We start from the raw sequence: 6,000 nt of genomic DNA, 5'->3' as shown, positions 1-6,000 counted from the left end.
AAGAAGGATCATAGAGACTCCAAACATTTAACCTCTTTCTCTCTCCACAGATGCTGACAGACCTGCTGAGTTTCTTCAGCATTTTCTGTTTTGAAGTCAGATTTCCAGCATCCGCAGTATTTTGCTTATGTCTAGATAGGGTTGGATGGAGTAGGATGAGATGAGGCTCGTGTGGAGCATTAACACTGGCAGGAACCTCTTGGGCCGAATGGCCTCTTACAGTAACTGCTGTGACAGTAACCCCAGGGCCGGGTGGCCTTGAAACAGGGCTGGGCTCCGGGTCTGATTGACAGAGAGAATGGACACGGTCCATCCAATCAGCGGCCAGAGGCGGGCCGATTTTTGCCGGATAACTTGGCAATTGCTGAGCTGTCAGAGCGCAGAGAGCTGTCAGCGGAGAGTGAGTGAGTGAGAGAGGGAGAGCCAAGCTTCACCGCGTTCACAGAGCTCCAGGACCATCCAGTTACCAGGACTGGGATGTGAAGGAAATCTGCTGCTTAAAGAGTTGGCGAAGGTGTACCGAGGTAAGTAGGGAATAATAGAACGCTGCAACACAAAAGTAGCCCATTCGGTCCATCACGTCCGTGCTGGCTCTTTGAAAGAGCTCTCAAATTAGCCCCATTCCCTTGCTCATTCCACATAAACTTGCCAATTTGCTCCCTGCACTTGTGTAAAGCAACCTGCATTGAGAAGTGGTGTGGGGGGGACACTTCCTCTGAGATGTACCTAATCCCATTGCTATTTAATTCTGGTGAATTAATCACATCCAAATTAAGGATTATGTTTGATTAATGTTTTATGAGCCTTGTTTCAGAAATATCCCAGGAAAGTGTGTGAGAGATCCTCTTGGATCATTTTTGGAATCCTGAATAATTTTAGTTTCTCTACAGATGGTCCAAATCTGCATTCTGACTGGATTTAGCCTGTTTAATTTATTTAATTCTTTTCATGGGATGTGGGCTTCGCTGGCTGGGCCAGCATTTATTGCCCATCCCAGCATTTATTGCCCATCCCTAGTTGCCCTTGAGAAGGTGGTGGTGAGCTGCCTTCTTGAACCGCTGCAGTCCCTGTGGTGTAGGTACACCCACAGTGCTGTTAGGAAGGGAGTTCCAGGATTTTGACCCAGCGACAGTGAAGGAACGGCGATATATTCCCAAGTCAGGATGGTGAATGGCTTGGAGAGGAACTTCCAGGTGGTGGCGTTTCCATCTATCTGCTGTCCTTGCCCTTCTAGATGGCATTAGTCGTGGGTTTGGAAGGTGCTGTCAAAGGAGGCTTGGTGAATTCCTGCAGTGCAGTTTGTAGATGGTACACATTGATGCCACTGTGCATTGATGGTGGAAGGAGTGAGCGTTTATGGTGGTTAATGGGGTGCTGATCAAGCGGGGGGCTTTGCCCTGGATGGTGTCAAGCTTCTTGAGTGTTGTGGGAGCTGCCCTCAACCAAGCAAGTGGAGAGCATTCCATCACACTTCTGACTTGTGCCTTGTAGATGGTGGACAGGCTTTGGGGAGTCAGGAGGTGCGTTACTCACTGCGTATCTCCCAGCCTATGACCTGCTTTTATAGCCACAGTTAATAGCATTAGTAACACATTAGATGTGCTATGTTTGTTGTAGACTCTTAACTTGGGTGACACAAAGGATGCTTTTCTTTGGCTCTTTTCACATGGAAATCCTGTAAATCTAGCAGGCATGTTTTGTGTAAATTTTAAAGGACTGACAAATTACCAAAACACACTGGGCTGAATTGTTGTTGTGTGATTATACAGGAAAAACCAGACAAATTATTTATTTAAATAAGTGCAACATAAAGATAATATTTTGTAGTTAGGCAACCGTGGTCATTCAATGACATCATTGGATGTCTCAAGCTGATATGATAAACTTGTATGGACTTTAACCGGTCCACATCTAGATTAGTGTGAATTGTTCTGGTCTCCCTATTATATAAATGGTTTAGAGGCATTGGAGAAGATGCAAAACAGATGTATGAGGATCATACCTTAACTGAGAGGTTACACCTCATTAGGAAAGATTGAACAAGCTATGGCTTTTTTCTCTATAAAAAGAGAAGACTGAAGGGTGACCTGATAGAGGTCTTTAAAGTTATGGGCTTAATTTTCACCAAGTCAGGGAGCCCTTTAAAAATGGTGGGTGGGTCCCAATTCCAGGATTCCTGACCCCATTCCTGAGCTGCCTGATTTTCAGGAGTCCCTTTAAAGGGTGCAGGCTGGTCCCTGTCAAGAGCCCGCACCTGTTACTCCTGACCTGGCTGGCTCCATTACGGAGATAGGCATGTGCGCAATATTCATGGAGTCAGGCCAGGTTCCTAAAGGGTCATGGTTCATGGCCCCTCAGAAGAGTCATGAACGCTAATTTATATGAGGTGACCTTTTTAAAGGTGAATTTAGAAGGTCCTCCTCATGCTTCCTATGACAAGTTATGACCCTATCCACCCCCATGGCCCCCATATCCTCAAGGCCAAGCTATGGCACTTCCATGCCCTTTGACCCACTATACACTGTATAGAAACAATGGACCCTATGGTGACAGTAGGACATTTTAAAAAAGGTTTTCCAAAAGTAACTAATTCATAACTTCCCACTAGGTTAAAAAAAGGCATTTCACTACAAGGCAATAAAAGTGTCAATCATCCAGACTCTTTAAAGTATCAATAACAAGAAACACAAGCCTTCTCTTGAAACCACTTAACCTTGTATAAATAAACATTGTGAAATTGACTGCAGAGCTCAGAGAGCCAGAGCTGTCAATCAAACAATGTTTTCCCTGGGATGCAGCTGTTTCAACAATAGTAATGGGTGTCTGGCATCTCAGCCAAGCATACATAATGTACCACAAGTACAGAATTTACAGCAAGTACCCACTCAAAACTTAAGCTCATAGAATTCTAGGCTGACACATCATTGCAGAATTTTGGGAGTACTGCATTGTTGTAATGACACATATTGTTGGTAATGTTAGATCAAGGTCCTTCTTGCTCTACTGCTTTAGGCGGATGTTAAAGATCCTATGGCACTATGGCAAGAGGAGAACAGATTCTGTGGTCATTTACACTGAAACCAAAACAAATGGGCCATTCATCACATTGCCGTTAATGAATGCAGTAATGTTAAGGTTACAACACAGATTACAGACCATTTGGTCCAAACAGTCCGTGCTTAGTCTCCACACAAACAGTAACCCTAATTCCATGTGTCTGCTCTATTCCCATTCCCCTTTGTACCTCTTTTCTTCAACCAACTTGTTATGACCACGGCTGAAGTTATTTGCTGTGAAAACCAAATCCGAGAGGGAAACTTGGTTTATGGGCCATACCTTTTTTCTTTGTATTCTGAAAACAAGAAGAAGATGTACCAATCTCAGCAGTAAGAGGCCCATTATCACTTTTGGGATTTTACAAATTAGAAGTAAAAGTTTCATAAACAAGGATAAAAGAACACATAAACACACAAGGTTACGGTTAAACAATTAAAATTAGTCTTACAAAACATTTCCTAAAAAGACTGTCTACTTGGTCAGACCAACAAGTAAACATCTCCAGGCAACACTCCCTTATGGATGTTAACTATAAAAAAATCCAGTAATATTACACAAGGAAAACTGCTGTAGCTTCAATAAAGGCATTTCACGTGACCTCTACCCTCTTCCACTCTGCCGTGGAATCCACTTCAGAATAAAACTGCTTGTTTCAACCCAAGACTTTTCTGGCTTGACTGGATGGTTGGTTCAAACAGCATTCTCTCCCAGCCCAGAGCTCCAGCTATAGCCCAACAGCTCAAACAGCTTTAGCTACCTCTATCCTAAGCTCTTCACAGCAACTCTAAAATACTTTTCTTCTCCCTTTCATCTCACGTTCCATTGTTGTCACACCTCTTTGAGTTTGAAATTCTTCCAAATATAAAATATTTTATGTCTCTATCTTGTCTTTGCTTTTGGGTCAATAAAATATCATATCTCCACTACTATTTACCTAAGGAGTTCCTACAAGATGCAAACATGTTTATTGTTACCTTTGACTCCCCTTTGATATTCAAACAAACTCTCAAACTTATCTAAAAATGCAAATATTAGGTCTAACCGTTTTACTTGTACCTCAAACTTAATACCTATATCCTTTTCATGTTTTAAACCCCCCAGACAAGATGATACTTATTAATCTTTGTCCAGCTTAGTTAGATCATACACACACATACAAACACCCAGCCTTCTTTACAAAATATTCCCCTGAAATATTTCTAAAATAACATCCATTCTCACAACCTGCCTAACTACTTTTTGCCTATTGACATGGCCTCTGCTTCAATCACTAAATATCTGCAAAAAGAACAAATTGTTTCTTGTGCTCACAATTAAATATCTTCCATGTGCTGTTCTATTTCTATCCCCTTAGGCAAGGTAAACAATGTCCTTTCCACCTGTTCTCTGCTATTCCTTCGCGACTTTAAATACCCCTGTCAAAGTGCAGTGAAACAAAAACAGCCCCAGTCCCTATTTACATTCCCTGATGTAAATCTCCTGAGTGACTGCTAAATTATTAGCCAGCAAGCATTATTTCATTCCGAAACTGAACTTGTTTTGTTTTCAGCATGCACGGTCTTTTATTGTGTTTATTCCTGCTTTTCTGACTCTAGGTGATCAGAAAGAGTTTCTCATTTTCCCTCTATATGTTAGAGGGATTTTATACTTCTCAGTGTAATATTTGTAAAAGAGAAACCAATGATGCAGCAGTTATTACATGTATTGTAATAAATTTGAACATATAAGTAAGGATATTATGCTTCAGTTATACAGGGCATTGGTGAGACCACACCCCAAATATCGTGTGCAGTTTTGGTCTCCTTATTTAAGGAAGGATATAAATGTGTTGGAGGTGGTTCAGAGGAGGTTTACTAGATTGATACCTGGAATGAGCGGGTTGTCTTCTTGAGGATAGGTTGGACAGGCTGGCCTTGTTTCCACTGAATAGTGAGGGGTGACTTGATTGAAGTGTATAAGATCCTGAACATTTTGACAAGGTGGACGTGGAAAGGGTGTTTCCTCTTGTGGGTAAGTCTAGATTTGGGGACACTGTTTTAAAATTAGGGGTCGCACTTATAGTACAGAGATGAGGAGAATTTTTTTCCTCAGAGGATTGTTCCTTAGAAGATGGTGGAGGTGGGGTCATTGAATATTTTTAAGGCAGAGGTAGGTAGATTCTTGTTAGTCAAGGGAATCAAAGGTTGTCAGGGTTAGATGGGAATGTGGAAATTGAAACACCAGAAGATCAGCCATGATCTTATTGAATGGCGGAGCAGGCTCGAGGGGCCGAAAAGCCTACTTCTGCTCCTGTTTTGTATATTTGTAAATTTAAAGTCACTATATCTGACATAATTAGTAACAATTATGACATTTAAAAAAATTCCTTCATGGGATGTGGGTGTCGCTCGCTAGGCCAGCAATTTTATTGCCCATCCCTAATCACCCTTGAGAAGGTGGTGGTGAGCCATGTTTTTGAACCGCTGCAGTCCATGTGGTGTAGGTACACCCACAGTGCTGTCAGGGAGGGAGTTCCAGGATTTTGACCCAGCGACAGTGAATGAACGGCGATATATTTCCAAGTCAGGATGGTGAGTGACTTGGAGGGGAACTTGCTGGTGGTGTCGTTCCCATGCATCTGTGGCCCTTGACCTTCCAGGTGGTCGAGGTTGTGGGTTTGGAAGGGGCTGTTGAAGGAGCCTTGGTGAGCTGCTCTTTTACTGTTGCTGATGCAACCTTTGAAATGTGAAGACAACAAGATTTCTAACTGTAATTTCAACTTTAGATTTAGACATTTCTTTTTTCCTAATTTTAACGAAGCAGAAATAGAACTATAGACTGGCAATAATAATAAATTGCAATCTTAATGCTAAATAATACTAAAAGGAATTATAATGATTATATCTCAAACGTTCCCAGCACATTCCCACAGACATCTCAAAGAAACATCCCTTTCGAAAGCTT

General features: G+C 41.9%; 1 protein-coding gene across 1 annotated transcript in view; it reads left to right on the top strand.

Moving 5' to 3' along the window:
* Positions 1-379: 379 nt before the first annotated feature.
* The window catches only part of samhd1 (SAM domain and HD domain 1), a 52,449-nt gene continuing 46,828 nt past the window's right edge, over positions 380-6,000 (top strand). Inside the window, exon 1 of the mRNA XM_078554879.1 lies at positions 380-524. The gene's annotated coding sequence lies outside the window, so the exon portion shown is untranslated. The remainder of the gene's footprint in view (positions 525-6,000) is intronic.

This window comes from Cetorhinus maximus, chromosome 13 (genome assembly GCF_964194155.1).
Source record: "Cetorhinus maximus chromosome 13, sCetMax3.hap1.1, whole genome shotgun sequence".
Lineage (NCBI taxonomy): Eukaryota > Metazoa > Chordata > Chondrichthyes > Lamniformes > Cetorhinidae > Cetorhinus > Cetorhinus maximus.
The sequence above is the reverse complement of the archived record's forward strand: the minus strand, read 5'-3'. Positions and strand labels throughout refer to the sequence as shown.